Source organism: Sceloporus undulatus, chromosome 2, assembly GCF_019175285.1.
Source record: "Sceloporus undulatus isolate JIND9_A2432 ecotype Alabama chromosome 2, SceUnd_v1.1, whole genome shotgun sequence".
Classification (NCBI taxonomy): Eukaryota; Metazoa; Chordata; class Lepidosauria; order Squamata; family Phrynosomatidae; genus Sceloporus; species Sceloporus undulatus.
In genome coordinates, this window is record NC_056523.1 from 227,816,015 (window position 1) to 227,833,587 (window position 17,573).

Here is a 17,573-nt window from a genome sequence, read left to right on the forward strand (position 1 = left end):
CTAAGAATGACATTCATGGGGTCACCATAAGTCAACAGATGTGTTGAAGGCACATAGACACACACGTCCCACTGCTTTAATAAGATCTCTCAAGAAAGTGCCTCAGCTGTAATACCAAGACAGCCATCATATACAGTGAAGCATAAGCCTCTCAGAACTGACTGAATGTACCCCTGGTACAACCATACAGTAGCAAAGAGATGCCAGTGAAGTGGCTAAGCTGTCACTGAGTCTGTGTGTTTTCACCTCTCCTCCTGGGTTTAAGACCTAATGGATCTGGTGTTTGCCATAGCAGTGTTCCACCCATTTCCACCAGCCTGAGTTATTACCACTGGTGGTTTGTCTCTAGGGCTAATGGGTAGTAGAAGCTAAGGGATACACTGCTTTGGTGGGCAGAACAGAAAGTGGCATTACCTCCTGTGGTGTCAACTGGTGTAGTGAGCTCCATCAGCTGCCTACTACCCCTCCAGGCCATCTGCTGACGGTAGGAATCTGGGGCATCCAGGGCCCCTTAAGAGCCTGGTGTGGCTGTCATGCTAGATTGTGGAACAGAAAGCCATTTGGGATCTGTGTGGCTACTCAGTGGAGCAGCCGTGCTATATCTCAAATGAAAGGCACAACTTGCTCCAGCAGTGCCCACTGCCAACGTGGACAGTACTATTGCTCCAGTCAGCCTTTTCAGGTCTTGCATGACTGCTGGGACATGACGCCCTTTCTCACGCACCCAGCAGCTACACCAGTTTATACCTCCCTCTGGGGTGTCACCTGGTGTGGTCTGAATCCATTGCACCCCCTTAGTGATGCCACTGAGACCATAGGCCCTGTTCTGAGGCTAAAGCAGCTTGATTCCCTCAGGTGAGGCAGAGGACACTGTCTCTTCACCAGTGCTGAAATAAAATTACAGGCCAGTCAGTTTCTGGACATGGAGTAAGGGAAGGTGGAGCCACTTTGCCTCTGGGAGGAAAATGCTTTGGACCAGCTTCGGTAATAGGATTGCTTTTTAACTACTGACTATTTTAAAAAAAATAGTCTAGTTCTTTCAGAACCACACTTCAAATCAGTATCTTCCACTCTTACTATCAGGATTTTCTTCCTATTGTTTATGTAGAATTGCTTTTCCTGTCGTCTGAACCTTTCGGTCCTATTCTTTGGAGCATCAGAAAATAAGCTTGCTTCATCCTCAATGTGACACCGCTTCAAATATTTAAACAGGGATACCATATCACCCTTCTCTTCTCCAGGTTAAACACATCCTTTATGGCTTCTAGCCCCTTCTCCATTTTGGTCTCCCTCCTTTGGACACGCTCCAGTTTCTCAACCTCCTTTTTGAATGGTGGTGCCCAGAACTGGACACAGTATTTCAGGTGAGGCCTGACTAGGGTTGCCATAAGTCAGGACCTCCAAACCGGGACAAATGTAGGACAAAAATTTCAAGTGTAGGGCACATTTTTTAAAATGGAGGACACGCGAAAAAAATTGATGATTTTAAAAAAATGTTAATATAAATGCATGTTTCTTAGGCATGATCAAAATGGAGGACATTTGGCATTATTCCTAGACAGATGGCAGAAATGTACTTCCCTTTCTGGCCAAACACCAGAAGAAGAGGAGGAAGAAGCAGAGGAGGAGGTAGAGGAGAAGAAGATGAGGAGGAAGAAGAGGATGAGGAGGAGGAAGAAGAGGAAGTAGAGAGGAAGAAGAAGGGGAGGAAGAGGGGAAGAAGAGGAGGAGGAGAAGAAGAAGAAGTGGAGAAGAAGAGGAGGAGGAAGAAGATGAAAAAGAAGGGGAGGAAGAGGAGGAGGAAGATGAAGAGGAAGAAGTGGAGGAAGAAGAGGAGGAAGAAGAGGAGGAGGAGAAGAGGAGGCAGAAGAAGAGGAGGAGGAGAAAGAAGAGGAAAGGCTCTTTTCCCCTGCCTGTCCACCTCTGTCGCCGGGGGGGCGGGGGACCCGGGACAAAGAGCAAACCTGGGCGGGACTGTGCGGACCCGCCCCAAACTGGGAAAGTCCCGCCCCCAGGCGGGATATGGCAACCCTAGGCCTGACCAAAGCAGAATATAGTGGTGCAGTGGTTAAATGTAGACACATCCTAGACAAGGGCTCCAAGGTTGACTCAATCTTCCATCCTTTTGCAGAAATGAGTACCCAGCTTGTTGGGGCAGTTGGCTAAAGACATTGTAAACAGCTTCGGGAGTGCTGAGCTCACTAGAAGCGGTATAGAAGTGTACTTGCTATTGCTATTGCTGTTAAGTCCTGCTCTAAAGGGAGGATGCTGAATTCCTCCTGGACAGAAGGCTGAAATGAGGGACAAGTCCTGGAAAAAGGAGGATGACTGGTCACCCTGACCCAGGGTGCCCAGATGGCTTCACCGTCAAGGAGGACAAGGAATTGCCAAAATGTAGGGCCTCCCAAAAAAGGGAGGACTTTCCCAAGTAAAAGCTCAAAATAGAGGACACTTTGGACTTCCTCCTGGACATAAGGTTGAAACGGAGGAGGTGTCCTGGAAAAGGAGAACCACTGGCCACCCCGGACATATTTCTAAATTTGCATCAATGATGGTAAGTTGGCACAATCAATTTGCATCAATGAAGGTAAGTTGGCACCAAATGTGGGACCTTTCAGAAAAAAGAGAGGACAGTTCCAAATGAAAGCGCCAAACATGCTTCTTAGTGATGCTCCAAAGGGAAGATGTTTTGGAATTCCTCCTGGACCAGAAGGTGTAGATGGAGGACGTGTCCTGGAGAAAAGGAGGACCTCTGGGCAACCTGGACCTAACTGCAAAGGAGGGTATGCCCAAATCAAAGCTCCAAACCCTCCTAGCAATGCCAATCCATGCTTCTGATTGTTGTTCCAAAGGGAGGACTTTTGGGAAGTCCTCCTGGACGAGAAGGGAGCATGGAGGACGTGTCCTGGGAAAGGATGACACCTGGGCAGCCCGGATGTGCCTTTCAATGCTGCTCCAAAGGGAGAACCTAATGGAGGAGAGGCCCCAAGCAAAGCTCAAAAAGACCCTAGCAATGCCAATACATGCTTCTGAGATGATCCAAAGGGAGGACCTTGGGGAATTCCCCCCCTCAGGCAGAAGGCTGAAAATGGAGGACAGGTCCGGAGAAAGGAGGACGTCTGTGCTCCCTTAGGGTGGCCAGATCTCTAACCACCAAGGAGGACAAGGCACCACTAAATGGAGGACTTTCCAGAAAAAGGGAGGACATGCCCCAAGCAAAGCTCAGAAAGACTCCAAGTAAGGCCAATGCCTGCTCCTTAGTGCTGCTCCAAAGAGAGGACGTTGGGGAAGTCCTCCGGGAGCAGAGGGGGCCATGGAGGACGAGTCCTGGAAAAGGAGGACCCCTGGGCAGCCTGGATGTGCCTCTCAGTGCTGCTCCAAAGGGAGGAGCTCATGGAGGCTGTTCCCCAATCAAAGCTCCAAAAGGCTCCTAGCAAAGTCAATGCCTGCTTCTTAGTGATGCTCCAAAGGGAGAAGGTTTAAGAACTCCCCCTGGTCCTGAAGGCTGGGGATGGAGGACGGATCCTGGAGAAAAGGAGGACCTCGGGGCATCCTGCTGGACCTAACTGCAAAAGAGGAAGGACATGCTGCAATGAAAGCTGCAAAAGACTCCTAGCAATGCCAATGCATGCTCCTTAGTGATGCTCCAAAGGGAGGATCTTGGAGAAGTCTGCAAATGTAGGACGCGTCCTGGAAAAGGGGGACGGACCCCCCTGGCCTAGCATCGCCCTCCTGCCTTCCTCCCCCTGGCAGGGTGGAGCCAGGCCTCCTCTTCCCCTCCCTTCCTCCCTCCCATCCTTTCAGCTAAGCGAAGAGGCTGCTGCTGCTGCTTCTGGGTCCGGAGCCCGGAGCAGGGCTTTCCAGGCTGGCTGGCTGGCCCCAGGGAGCAGCAGGTAAGGCACCTTCCTGGGCATCTCCCTTGGCCAGGAGAGAGAGGCTCCTCCTCCTCCTCATGTCCTTCTGGCCATTGGCACCCTCCTTTTCCTTCTCCTTCTCCCAAGGCTTGCTCAAAACTTCTGCTCCTCAGCCTCCCTTTTCTTCTCCTCTCTTGCTCAGGTTTTGGCAAGTGTGGCGGACGGAGTAGAGAACTCCTGGCCAGCCAGCGGGGGAAAGAGACCCCCCCTGTCGCCTTTGGGTAAGTCCTGGCCCATGCAAAAGGGTCCTCCTTCTTGGCTTTCTCAAAGCTCCAAGGATGCTCCAAAGGAGGTCTTTCAACAGAGGCTGGATGGCCATCTGTCACTGGGGATGCTTTGATGGAGCGTTCCTGCATGGCAGAAGGGGGCTGGACTGGATGGCCCTTGAAGGGATCTCTTCCAACTCTAGGGGGCTATGAGTCTAGGATTCTAGGACCCCTTTCCCCCATCCTTTTTGCCAGGCTGAGCCTTTCTCTACTACTACTACCTCCTTCTCTGTGTTGGAAAAAACAACCCATATAACTTCAAAGAAGAACAAACAACATCTCTGTGTTTCCCACCCTGGTCCTATGCTCTGCCTTGCAGTTCTGTGTTTCCAACCCTGGTCCTGTGCTCTGCCTTGCAGTTCTGTGTTTCCAACCCTGGTCCTGTGCTCTGCCTTGCAGTTCTGTGTTTCCAACCCTGGTGCTCTGCCTTGCAGTTCTGCATTCCTGTTTTTAGGTTTGGAGGAAAGGAGAGAGAAAGAGGAGGAGGAGGAGGAGGAGGCCCAGTGTGGTCATCTACAGCTGTTTGCCATTAGAGAGGCTGCTGGGAGATGAAGAAACTTTGAGCTGGAAAAGTTGTTTTCCACTTTGTGCGCCTCCTTCTCCTTCCACATCCCACCCCCATCCTCTCCGCCCAAAGTCAGGCTGGCTTTGGCCTGCGCCTTGCTTTGGGACCTCCAAGGGGTGGGTCTGGGATTTCCAGTTCCCTTCCACAAGAAGCAGTGGGCGAGGAATCAAAGCAACATCTTGGAAGCTATAGGCTCACCGAAGGAACAGCGGGATCGAAAACAAGGGGGCTGTGAAAGGGTGGTGGGTTGAGGAAGGAAGAGGCCTGCCAAATCTCTCCCCACACTTTCCAAGAGCGGGAAGCTTTTGGGTCCCCAGAAAATAGCCAGCTGGGGAAAGGGGGTGTATGGGGAGAGAGGGGCCCCCTAATTGGGAACATCTGGGTAGCCAAAATGGAAAAAGGCAAAGAATTGGCCACTGTTCCATATGTTCCCCTTTCCAGCGATGTATTAAGAGCGTATCCGATTTAATGGGAGAAGCCACAGGTTGACCAGGTACACTTCTCAGGACATGTCCTCCATTCCAACCTTCTGTCCAGTTCCAAAACATCTTCCATTTGGAGCATGGCTAAGAAGCAAGCATTTATATTTACTTTAGTGTTTTGAGCTTTTGTTTGGGAATGTCCTACATTTTTCTTGAATTTCCTACACATGGTGGTGCCTTGTCCTCCGTGGCAGTTAGGACATCTGGTCACATGTCCTCTATTTCAACCTTCTGACCAGGAAGAATTCCAAAACGTCCTCCATTTGGAGCAGGCTTAAGAAGCATGCATTTATATTTACATGAGTGTTTTGAGCTTTTATTTGGGAATGGCCTACATTTTTCTTGAATTTCCTACATATGGCGGTGCCTTGTCCTCCTTGGCAGTTAGGATATCTGGTAACCGTGCACATGTCTTCCATTTCAACCTTCTGTCCAGGAGGAATTCCAAAACATCCTCCATTTGGAGCACAACTATCATGGATTTATATTTACACGAGTGTTTTTAGGCTTTACTTTTGGAATGTTAGGACACTTGGTCACCCTGCATGGCCATGAATCTTCAAGAGCTGAGCAGGGTGGTTGAAGATAAGGAGGTATATCACACAGAGCTTTTTGGTGGTTTTCTGGCTCAGTTCCGGCTCACTTCCGAAGTGATTGCACTTCCAACGATGCGGTTTCACGTCGTAAAGTGACTGTGTTATCAGACACCATTGATTTCTATGGGAGCTGCTTGCGAGGTGCTTCTGCAGTGATTCCGAAGTGACCCCTCATTTTGGTAAAACTGGAAAAAAAAGTGACTTCACAGAATTTGCTTCCAGGCTCACTTCGATTGCACTTTGAATTGGTCTGGTGTGGAAAAGCACTCCGATGCCACCCCCCTTGGCCCCTGCGTCCTGCTCCGTCATTCCCCTCCTCTTCCTTCATGCCATCTTTTCCTCTCTGCCAACCAGCCGATCCCATCATCCCCTGTGTCCCCTGCGTCCTCCTAGACTCCAATCTGCTCCCCTCCTTCACCCTGACACTTAACCCTTTATCCTCTGACTGCTCCTGCATCCCCATCTCGCCCCCTCTGCCACCTAACCCATCATCCCGACTGCTCCTGCATCCCCATCTCACCCCCCTCTGCCACCTAACCCATCATCCCTTGACTGCTCCTGCATCCCCATCTCATCCCCTCTGTCACCTAACCCATCCTCCTCCTCCTCACATCCACGCAAACACACACATATACACACATATATATTCACATTCATGCAAATGCACACACACACACATATATATCTGTATATTCACATTCACGCAAACACACATTCAAGCAAATCCTAATCCTGGCTCCAGCAACCCCCAGTGAGCTATCCCATCATCCCCTGCCTTCTCCTGCATCCCAATCCTGGCTCCAGCCACCCCCAGTGATGTATCCCATCATCCCCTGCCTTCTCCTGCATCCCAATCCTGGCTCCAGTCACCCCCAGTGACCTATCCCATCATCCCCTGCCTTCTCCTGCATCCCAATCCTGGCTCCAGTCACCCCTAGTGACATATCCCATCATCCCCTGCCTTCTCCTGCATCCCAATCCTGGCCCCAGGGACCCCCAGTGACAGGGAAGGAGGGCAGTGTCCAGAGCCCCACTGAGCATGCCCAAGGATGCTGATTCGAATCGTTGAACCCTCCGGTGTGGTAATACAATGTGCACTCACTCCTCTTTGCTTGAATCCGCATCACATGACTTACTGTACTTGGAATCGAACTGACTTCGCTTCTCCTTCACTTTGGAAGGACAACAGAAAGGCAACCAGGTGTGGTAAAACATCACGTTTTAACCTCAGTCCGCATTGCTAGACAGGAGTGACTCCGGATCTGGTGTGGAAAAACATCACGCTTTGCATTGCTAGAACAGGAGTGACTGCGGATTTGAGCTGCAACCCCCCCCCCCTCCCAATGTGTGATAAGGTCCAAGGACTTGGAGGTCTCTTATTCATAGGGTCGCCATGGGTCGCCTCAAGTCAACTTGAGGGCAGTTGACAACAACAAGGATCAAGAGATTGGTATCCAGGTTTAGCACTCCAGAGTTTTGGCAACACCCTGAGCAGCAGGGACATTTAACCCAGTATTCTTGCTGTCTACATAGTTACTGGTGTTTCCTTCAGTTTAACTGTGTGAGCTTGTGCAAGAGAAGCATTCTTTGTCTCTGTTTAACTTGTTGCATTATAATCATTCTGAGTGTTCTCTACTTCAAGATTTGTATGAGACTAGCAAAAATACTGGCAGTGGGCCCTTGGTATCCACTGGGGTTTGGTTCCAGGATCCGTCATGGATACCAAAATCTGTGAATGCTCAAGTCACAGTATAGACAGTGGGGTAGTAGATTTGTGTCCCTTATTAAAATGGCAAAATAAAACTTTACTTTTGGGGATTTATATCTTTTTGAATATTTTCAAGCCATGGATGCTTGAGTCCGTGGATAAAGAATATGTGGATACAGACGGCCAGCTGTATAAGTGAAAAAGGAAATGGGTTGCATTTGGTGACATCATTGGGATACAGCCAAACTTTCTTTCTGCCTTTGTGACTTGAGTGAGAAACAAATTTTGTTGCTGTTTTACCATTTCCCAGATCAAAACACTATCAAAAGGCTGCTTTGTAGAGACTGGCTAGATTCTGCCTGTGCAACCATGCCCTTCTATGACTTCTATTTCTTGGTCATACTTGAACATGAAGGAATGTTAAGAGCATTTGGATGGAATTCCAGGAGCTGGCTTCAAGATGAGGATGTATTTCCTTCTACAGAATCACACATCATCTGCTTTTGTATCATGTATTTGGAGAACTAGTACAATGTAGTTGGAGAACTATTACAAAGCTATGATTCTCTCATACTGCACACTTGTTATACTATGTTGTTGTTGTTGTTGTGTGCCTTCCAACTTATGGGGACCCTATCCTAGGGTTTTCTTGGCAAGATTGGTTCAGAAGAGGTTTGCCATTGCCTTCCTCTGAGGCTGAGAGAGTGTGACTTGCTCAAGGTCAACCAGTGGGTTTATATGGCTGAGCCAGGATTCGAAGCCTGGCCTCCAATTCCAATTCTCAAACTACTATACCACGTTGGACATCTGTAACACTATGATTACATTTCAATTGCCATGGCTCCAGCCTATGGAAACCTGGAAATTGCATTTTATAGAGGGATATTTAGACATTTCAACCAGAGAGCCCCTTTGTTGCTTCTGACTAGGGTTGCCATAGCTGTCTACCTCTAAATTGGGACAAATGTAAAAAAATGTAGGACAAATGTAGGACTTATTTTGTAAATGGAGGACACGAGCAACTAAAAACCAAAAAAATTAATAAATTCAAAAAGCATTAATATAAACGCATGCTTCTTAGGCACGCTCAAAATGGAGGACATTTTGACATTCTTCCTGGATAGAAGTTTGGGATGTAGCTTTGGGTGGAGGACTAGGACTCTGGAGACCAGGGTTCATTTCCCTGCCTATGGGTGACCTCAAGCTCAAGCAAGTCACACTCTCTCAGCTTCCTCATCAGAAAGCCCTGGCAAACCTCCTCTGAACAAAACTTGCCAAGCAGATCCCGGGATAGGTTTGCTTTAGGGTCTCCATATGGTGGAAAACAACTTAAAGGTAAATAATAACAAAGAATAACTGAGTACTGTACCTTTAAGTGCAGTGGAGGGTCCAGCATGGTGTAGTGGCCTAGGACAATGGGAGACCAGTGTTCAAATCCCAGCTCGGCCATGGAAACCAACTGGGTGACTTTGAGCAGCAAGTCACACTCTCTCAGCCTCTCAGGGGAAGGTAAAGTGAACCTCCCCTGAAGAAACTGGCCAAGGAAATTCTGCAGGGTCATCATAAGTCAGAAAGGAGCTGAAGGCAAACAACAACAACAGCAGCAGAGGAGGAAGAAGGGGGGAGAAGAAAAAGGAAGGAGGAGGAGGAAGAGGGGAAGAAGAAGAGGAGGAAGAAGAAGAGGAGGAAAAGGGGAGGAAGAGAGGAAGAAGAGGAGGAGGAAGAGGAGGAAGAGGAAGAAGATGAGGAGGAAGAGAGGACGAAGACGAGGAGGAAGAGGGGAAGAAGAAGAGGAGGAAGAAGGGAAGAGGACCCAACCCCCTGAAAACGGGCCTCTCTTCTTCCTAATCCCTCATTCAGTGGCAGCCGCACGGTGCCTAGCCACTTGGCCTCTCTCCTCGGGGCCCAGCTCAGCATCAAGGCCTTCTCACAGGTGGAGGATGCTCCTCCGGAGAAGGCCTTGCCTGTGCGGTAGTGGCCTCTCTCCTCCTAGTGGGCTGTACTCCAGAGGAGGAGGCCTTGGCACGGCCTCCTCCTCCTCTGGAGCCCAGCCCTGAGACCCACCCCAAGCCCCTCTTCCCAGCAAGGTCTAGCATGGCAGCTAGACCTTGCATTAATGCTGCTGCCGCACTAAAAGTGTGGCAGCCAAGGGGGAAGGACGTGGTCACTGGGAGCTCCCGGGACTGCTGCCAACCTGGGACGGGACATTCCAAACGGTTGGAAAACCGGGAATGTTCCACCAGGAACCAGGATGTGGCAACTCTACTTCTGACCAAACTACAAACTCCAAGATTTGGATGCAACCATAAGTGGATTCATAGTGCTATAACTATGTAGCATGAAAGGAGTAGGACACGGGGCTTTTGTTTGGTCACAGTCACAGGCCACCTTCTGGGTAGATTTTGAAGACTTTCCTGCAGAAAGAGTTGCAGGAAATGGGGAGAGATTATAAACAGATGTCTCTAAATCTGCTTGATATAAGTAGACTTTCAGAAACCAAAGGCTCCTCTGTTTCAAGAAGAAAGTACAAGGCAACCCAAAAATCTTTAGTATCCTTTCTCTTTAGGCATGCTCTGTTTCCTCCATGGATCTACTGTAATAAGCTCAACATCCAGCCAGAACCAGTTTCTTGGTCTGAGCTCTTAGCAGTGTTTGTGTGAAAGAGTAAAAATGGACAACATACCCTCCAACATTTTCACAGATGAAAACTAGGAGCCATGTGGCCAAGCAACATGGGAGTGATTAAGATGACAACATTTATTCATGAAGAAACTAGGAAGAAGCTATAGCCATTTGCTTTGGCATGAACCATTTGGGAAGGGCACGATCCCATCTCCTTCTCTCCCTTCTCTCCTGCTGGGTTAACTGAGTACAAACTCCTTTTGAAAGCAATTTACAAGAGAAGAAAGAGAAAGGGAGGGAGAAAAACTGAGACATTTTAAAAGCAGCTGAAAAAATGGGATGGCAGAGAATTCATGGGACTGTCCCTGCCAAATCAGAGCAGTTGAAGAGTATGAGGCAGGAAAGGGCATCTTCTGTTTATACCCCCTCCACTACTAGGATTGTGGAAAGTGCTTCTAATAAAAAAAAGGGGGACTTAACAAGTAGATTGGAGTCTCCAGAAATTGGAGAAAGTTCTTACTCTCGAGGAGAAAGGGGAAACAGTTTCGTGGTGCATGCTGATGTTTCCAAAAAGTGTTTGGGGATGGACAGAGAAGGACATCTTTATAGTGGGCAGAATTAGTGCTGTAATTAGAGGAGACCATAAAGCAGACAAGTAGTTGCATAGCTGTTAAAAGTAGTGTCAAACTGACCCAACAGTATAGTTTAGATACACTTCTAATTTCTGAGCATGGCTGGTTGCTTGCCTGCCTATCTTCAGGGCAGTTTTGTGGGATGAGTTTAACTACCCTGGGAAATGCCAGGAAAGCCAGCATGGTTTGAGTGTTGGATTATGAATGTGAAGACCAGGGTTCAGTTGCCCACTCAGGTATGAAAACCCACTGGGTGATCTTGGGTGAGTCACACACTCTCAGCCTTGGAGAAACTTGTGATAGGGTTGCTTTTGGTTCACCATAAGTTGGAAATGACTTGCAGGCATGCAACAACAAAATGCCAACCTTGAAATTAGATACAGACAGGTTAGGTGGACTATAAAATGATATCTTATGTTTGATGAGACTGCATTATTTCTGCAGTGCAGATGCAGGCCATGACTTTCCTGGAGATCTTCAAACTTTGGGATGCTCTTGCTCCAGATTTCCTGCATCGAGTAAGTGTTGCGCCACATAGCTTGCAACACGTCCGTAACTATGATTCAAGGCAATAAGTCTGTTTGATTTTAGTACTACAGTACTTGGACACAAACTGCAAAAATATTTTTGTCCCCAAGTGTGTGTGTGTTGTGTAGGATTTCTAGTGTCTCGAAGTTATCGGGCAGCAACTGTAGAGCAACATTCTGGAGGACAGATCTGGACATGTCTCTCCCCCTGGATAAGTTTGGGCAAATCTGAATCCCCCATCTAAGCTGTTTGATTCCAGTAAAGCTCAACTGGGCAGATTTCAGGCTTTTGGGATCTACTTTCCTTTTTTTACTGGAACCCTGAGATCTAACAACCAGAAACAGGTGGAAAATACATATACTTAGAATTAAAGAGTTCAGAGCCCAGGAATTTAACTCCCAGAAGGAGGATTCAGAGTCTATACAAAAAACACTCCTGGGAACACCATGCACCACCTGAAAAACCATTCATACTTTCCAAAGTATAATTTAAGGTGGTCAGAGGAAATTGCTGCTAATGTAAAAGTTTTCGAGATCAGAAATCTACACCAATGTAGCAGAAACTATTGAGAAATCAGGTTGTGGATCTTGATGTACCCCAACCATGGAGTGCAGGAAAGTAACTTTTTAAAGACTACACCAGCCTCACCAGATAGCCATGATTATGTTGGCTGGAGGTTTTGGGAGTCATAATAAGGTCCGCCTCTTTATGGCACCAAATGATCCCAAGAGGAAAGCTTATGGAGACTCTTCCTGCATTTTGAAACTAGAGTGGAGGCACAAAGACAAACGCTTGGAGTCTTCCAGAGGAAAGGCTGGCCATGTCTGGAAGATACTTTAGTGTCCTGAATTTACCTGGTCCTTGTGACCCTAGAGGCATCCCATTTCATGCCACCCAGCTGTGGGAGAGGAAAGAGCCGATTAGAGGGTGATTAGCAATCAGCTAATTAACAGCCTTCTGTTAGTGCCTTGAAGGTTAAGGTCTAATTGGGTCCAGATTATCAAGGGTGGCAGGTGGTGATGGCTGTGTCCGTTCAGCCCTCTCTTTTCAAAGTGCGGAAGGGAGAGAAGGTGAGAAGGAAGCTTTGGGGGCTCATTCCCATTTACATTTAAACTGGTTTGCAATTCACCTTCACTCCGTGTTGGTAAATCAACTCCAAAAGGTCTGTCATTCCCACTATGAAAGCCCCTCTGCCATTAGTCCCTCCCCTCCCAAATGATACGATTCAGATCCATCGCTCCCACTTGTTGAACATGCTTTGGAATCGATTCTTTTCAAAAGAACTGCCAAAAAACTAGTGTCAGGAAAGAGTGGGTTTTTTTGCATTTGCCTCGATTCATCGCAATTGAAACCGATCACAGTAGGATTGGAACCAGTTTCAAATGGGAACAACTGTCATATAACCCGATCAGCAATTCACTTTAAATCATAGTGGGGACGTGGCCTTGGATTTCTAAGAGACTCCATACTGTCATAGGAGATGGTTTTTCACATGACTGAAGCCGCCTCTGCACTGGAGAAATAATCTGGTTTAACACCACTTTAACTGCCATGGGTCAAGGCTATGGACTTCTGGAAGGAGTAGTTTGTTGTGGAACCAGAGTTTGTTGTTGGTGGTGTCATTATTATTATCATTTATTGTAAAATCATAACAGATTTCCCATGACGGTACAGTAGTCCATCAGTAAAAAAAGCCTGGTGAAAGTTACGTAGCATCGCGTGAGAGGCTTGTTAGAATCTTCTATCTCTCTCCAAAATCATTTGTGAGCTTGGCCATGAAAACCACTGGGCAAGTCAAACGCTATCAGCCTTAGGGGAACCTCCTCTGAATAAATCTTGCTAAGAAAATCCCTTAGGATCACCATAAATTGGAAATAACGTGTAGGCACATAACAACAACAAATTCAACAGTATCCAGATATTCAGAGCCACCAAATGCATAGTCAAATGAGGTGGTTCTTCTTTTTTGTATAGCTGTAAGATCTCCTTGTCGCCCCCTTGCCAGACACAAATATAATAGATTTAATAGATAATTGTCCTGTCTGGTTTCATCTGTTGAGGAACAAAAAACATAATGGTATCTGAAACTGGTGAAACAGGTGTTAATGCCAAAAACATGTATCGTGCAGGACTAGTTCTCTGTGAATTCTGCAACAAAACAGGATTCTCAGTGATAAAATATCCCGACTGCCTTGGTGAGGGTTAAAGCAAAAGATTGTACTCAGGCTTGAAATTAAAATGAAGAGCAGCATAGTATTCATTTTTACGAGAGAAGCCACAGCCCAGATACACTTTAAAAATTGTTTTGCACTGAGGCATGGAAAATACCAAGTGCCAAAGAAGTGCAAAACCAACACCAAGAAAATGCAGATTATGTTTTCAGATTAAATCATGCAAGTCAACATAAAATATGCAGATACTGTAGTGTCATTTTGCCTGTCTAATTTTTAATCTGAATTTGATCTGAATGATTTATTGTTCAAGAAGTGATTTTTTTTAATGCTGTAAGGAAGATCTAGGGAAAGAATGGTTAGCAAGCTGCATTTAAAGGTCAGAGTTGCCTAAAGCGAAGTGAAAATTCTTCCCCACCTGGCCATTAACTGGACCCCTATCCCCAATGTCCATTCCACAAGGCTGCATCTCTGTAGAAAAATTGTACAGTGGGGCCTGGAATCTTCTGGGATTGGTCCTAGGATCTCCCATAGGTAGCAATACGGTGGATGCTCAAGTCACATAAAATAAAGAGGATAGTAAGTGTGTCCTCTTAAATAAAATGGCAAAATCAAGGTTCTTTCTCTCTTTCTCTCTCTCTCTCTCGCTCTCTCTCTCACCCCTCTCTCTCTCTATCTCTTCTATATATATATATATAATAGATATATATATATATTATTCAAACAACTGCGGATGTTTTATCCATGGATAAAGAATCTGGGGACATTGAAGGGCCTACTGTATTTTGTTGTGCACTAGAGCTCTCTGACATAGAAGGCTAAATGTCTCATAAAACTACAATTCCCCAGAATTCCATAGCATTGATCCATGGCAGTTTAAAAGTGGTGTCAAACTGGATTATTTAATGGCAGTGTGGATGCAGCCCAATGCCTTCCTCAAGGGTAGTGCTGTTCCTGAGAACCACTTTACAGCAAAAAGTATCCCTTTCTCTCTCCTAGTGTCGGGGACGGGGTCAGCTGTAATGTTTGAGAGAATGCTTAAAGGATTTGGGGAAGATACGTGCAGCAAATGAGAAAGGGCTACAGAGGTTTAGCAGGTTTATGCACATGGCCATGGGGATTCTGGGAGCTGTAGTCAAAAAGGTAACTTGGCCAACCATTGCTCCTAACTCACTGCAGGCCCTGCCCCATCCTTCCTCCTTCCAGCATTGTTATCTTCATCCTTAGGAAAAATCCTTAGAATCATAGCGTTGGAAGAGACCACAAGGGCCATCCAGTCCAACCCCCTGCCATGCAGAAACTCTCAATCAAAGCATCCCTGAAAGATGGCCATCCAGTCTCTGTTTAAAGACCTCTAAGGAAGGTGATTCCGCTACACTCGGAGGGAGTGTGTTCCACTGTCAAATTTGTTTTCAGGGCTCTGTTGTGACATGGCCCTGATCCATAAGGTGGGCATTAGTGGCATCTTTTGAACTTCCCATCCAAAGGTCCCCAAGCAATGAAGATTGTGCCTGCAAGGCATAAGGTGGCAGCACCAGCATTGTTGGCTGAAGGGCTGCATTGAATAAATGGGCTTTCAAAGTTTGGTGTGTGTGTTTTGTGTGTCTTCATGTTGTTTCTGACTTATGGCAAGCCTTAGATGAAACTATCATGGGGGTTTCTTGGTAAGTTTCTTCAGAGAGGGTTTGCTATTGCCTTCCCTTGAGGCCGAGAGGGTACGATTTGCCTGAGATCACCTAGTGGGTTTGCATGGCCGAGCCTGGATTCGAATCCTGGTCTCCAAAGTCATAGTGGGCACCAACGGCATCTCTTGAATTCCTCATCCCAAAAGCTCCCCAAGGAATGAAGAGTGTGCCCGCAGGGCATAAGGTGGCAGCTCCAGCGTTGTTGACTGAAGGGCTGCATTGTATAAATGGACTTTCGAAGTTCGGCAAAATCACACAATTGGCTCTTTCATGGCAGCTGGAGATGCTTATTAAAAAATCCTGTCCTTTCCCTCCTCCTTGCTTCGCTGCTGCCCCACTTCAGGAAGGGCTGGAGGGGGTTTTCCAGCTGCCATCCACCTCTGCCAAGCTGAAATGGCCTTTTTTCTTTTGCACTTCCATTCCAGTAGCCCCAGAGCTAAAAGCTTGCTCCTTTCCATCACCACTCCAACAAACAACTCCAACCATTCCTGCCTGCCTGCCTGCCTGCCTGCCTGCGTTCTTTCTTTCTTCATGTCCAACCCCCCACTCATGTTTGTGGCATTCTTTGCAGAGGATAAAGACTTTCCCTTGTCTCTTGTGTGGCACAACTGTGTGGAAACCAGGCATGCAAAATGCCCACCCACCTGTCACAGTGAGGTTGCATATTAGAGTGAGTCTTTAGGAAAGGCATCCTCTTCTCCATTGGCATGCACTGAGGATTTCTGGCAGAACTTAGGAAAGTTACTGAAAGCTGCAGTACACAACCTGATGGGTATTCTGGGAGTTGTAGTCTTTAAAAAGTTCAGTGGGCCCTTGGTTTCTGCTGTGGTTACGCCCCAGAACCCCCTCCCCATGGGTATCAAAATCCATGAATGCTCAAGTTCCATTATATACGATGATGTAGTAAAATGGCACTTGTGGTTTTTGTATATGCCTTCAAGTTGTTTCTGACTTAGGCAACCTTAAGGTGAACCTACCCATTGGTTTTTCTTGCCAAGTTTCTTCAGAGGGAGGTTGTCATTAGCATCGTCTGAGGCTGAGAGAGTGTGACATGCCCAGGGTCACCCCAAGGGTTTTATAGCCAAGCCAGGACTGGTACTCTGGTCCCCACAGTCATAGGCCCCATACAGACAGGCCAAAATAAAGCTGCTTCAAGTCACTTTGGAGGTGTGCTGTTTAAATTATGCTTGTGTACTAAGTGTCTGGAAGTTGCGCCAAAATTGCACTCCAGTCCTTAGGACTGGATCGTGGCTTTGGCGCAGCTTCCGGACTCTTAGTATACATGCATCATTTAAACAGCATACCTCCAAAGTGACCCAAAGCAGCTTTATTTTGGTCTGTCTGTATGGGGCCATAGTCTAACACTGAAACAACTACACCATGCTGGCACCCCTTATATAAAACGGCCCCATATATAAAATGAGAGCCAGCATGACATAGTGGTTTTAGTGTTGGCTTAGTACTCTGGAGACTAAGGTTGGAATCCCAGCTTCATCATGGAAACCCACTGGTGACCTTGGGCAAGTCACACTCTCTCAGCCTCAGAGGATGGAAATGGCCAAACCCCTTCTGTTGAAACTAGTGAAGAAACCCCCATGATAGGGTCGCCTCAGGGTTGCCATAAATTGAAAATGACTTGGAGGGATACAGCAGCAACAACAATAATATAAAATGGCAAAACCAAGGTTTCCTTTTGGAATTTATATATTTTAAAAATATTTTTCAAGCCGTGGGTACTTGAATCCATGGATAAAAAATCTGTGGATATGGAGGGCTGACTGTAAATCTTCCAAGCCTTTGATGTGGCTCCAGTTGGTTATTTCTTGGCATTTTTCAGCCTCAGACTAGCAATGCTAGAGGAGAAAAGCAAGACATTGCCCCCCCCCCAAAACCCGTGAATGAAAAGCAGCCAGAAAACTACTATTTATTTGTGGGATACTGATGGGATTATCATGACATCACACGACATCATCTGATGATCTCTGTGCAATTGCACGAAATTGACAGGAGCATCCTGCTACGCTCCTATCACTTTTGCTCAGCTGAAAATCTCCGCAGAGTCTAAGGGCAAGCAAGTGGGCACCCAGTTACATTGAAAGCCCTCAGGAAAGTGCTTGCTGCAAGCACGACACAAATTGTTCTTGTTGTTGTGTGCCTTCCACTTGTTTCTGACTTATGGCAACCCTAAGGCAAACCTATCATGGGGTTTTCTTGGCAAGATTTGTTCAGAGGAGGTTTGTCATTGCCATCCTCTGAGGCTGAGAGAGTGTGACATGCCCAAAGTTATACTGGGTCTACCTGCATCAGTTATTCATGCAGGCAACAATGTGAATCTTCTAAGAAAACTCGGAAAACTCCCAAGACAGGTTATCTCAGGTTAAGTGGGTTTTTTTGGCAGCCCCCA

The 17,573-nt window shown here is 46.9% G+C and overlaps 1 protein-coding gene across 1 annotated transcript in view; it reads left to right on the plus strand.

The window, feature by feature from the left end:
- The first annotated feature begins 3,809 nt into the window (after nucleotides 1–3,809).
- KANK2 (KN motif and ankyrin repeat domains 2) overlaps nucleotides 3,810–17,573 on the plus strand; it is a 198,076-nt gene continuing 184,312 nt past the window's right edge. The window contains exons 1-2 of the mRNA XM_042450146.1: nucleotides 3,810–3,893; nucleotides 4,057–4,135. The gene's annotated coding sequence lies outside the window, so the exon portion shown is untranslated. The remainder of the gene's footprint in view (nucleotides 3,894–4,056; nucleotides 4,136–17,573) is intronic.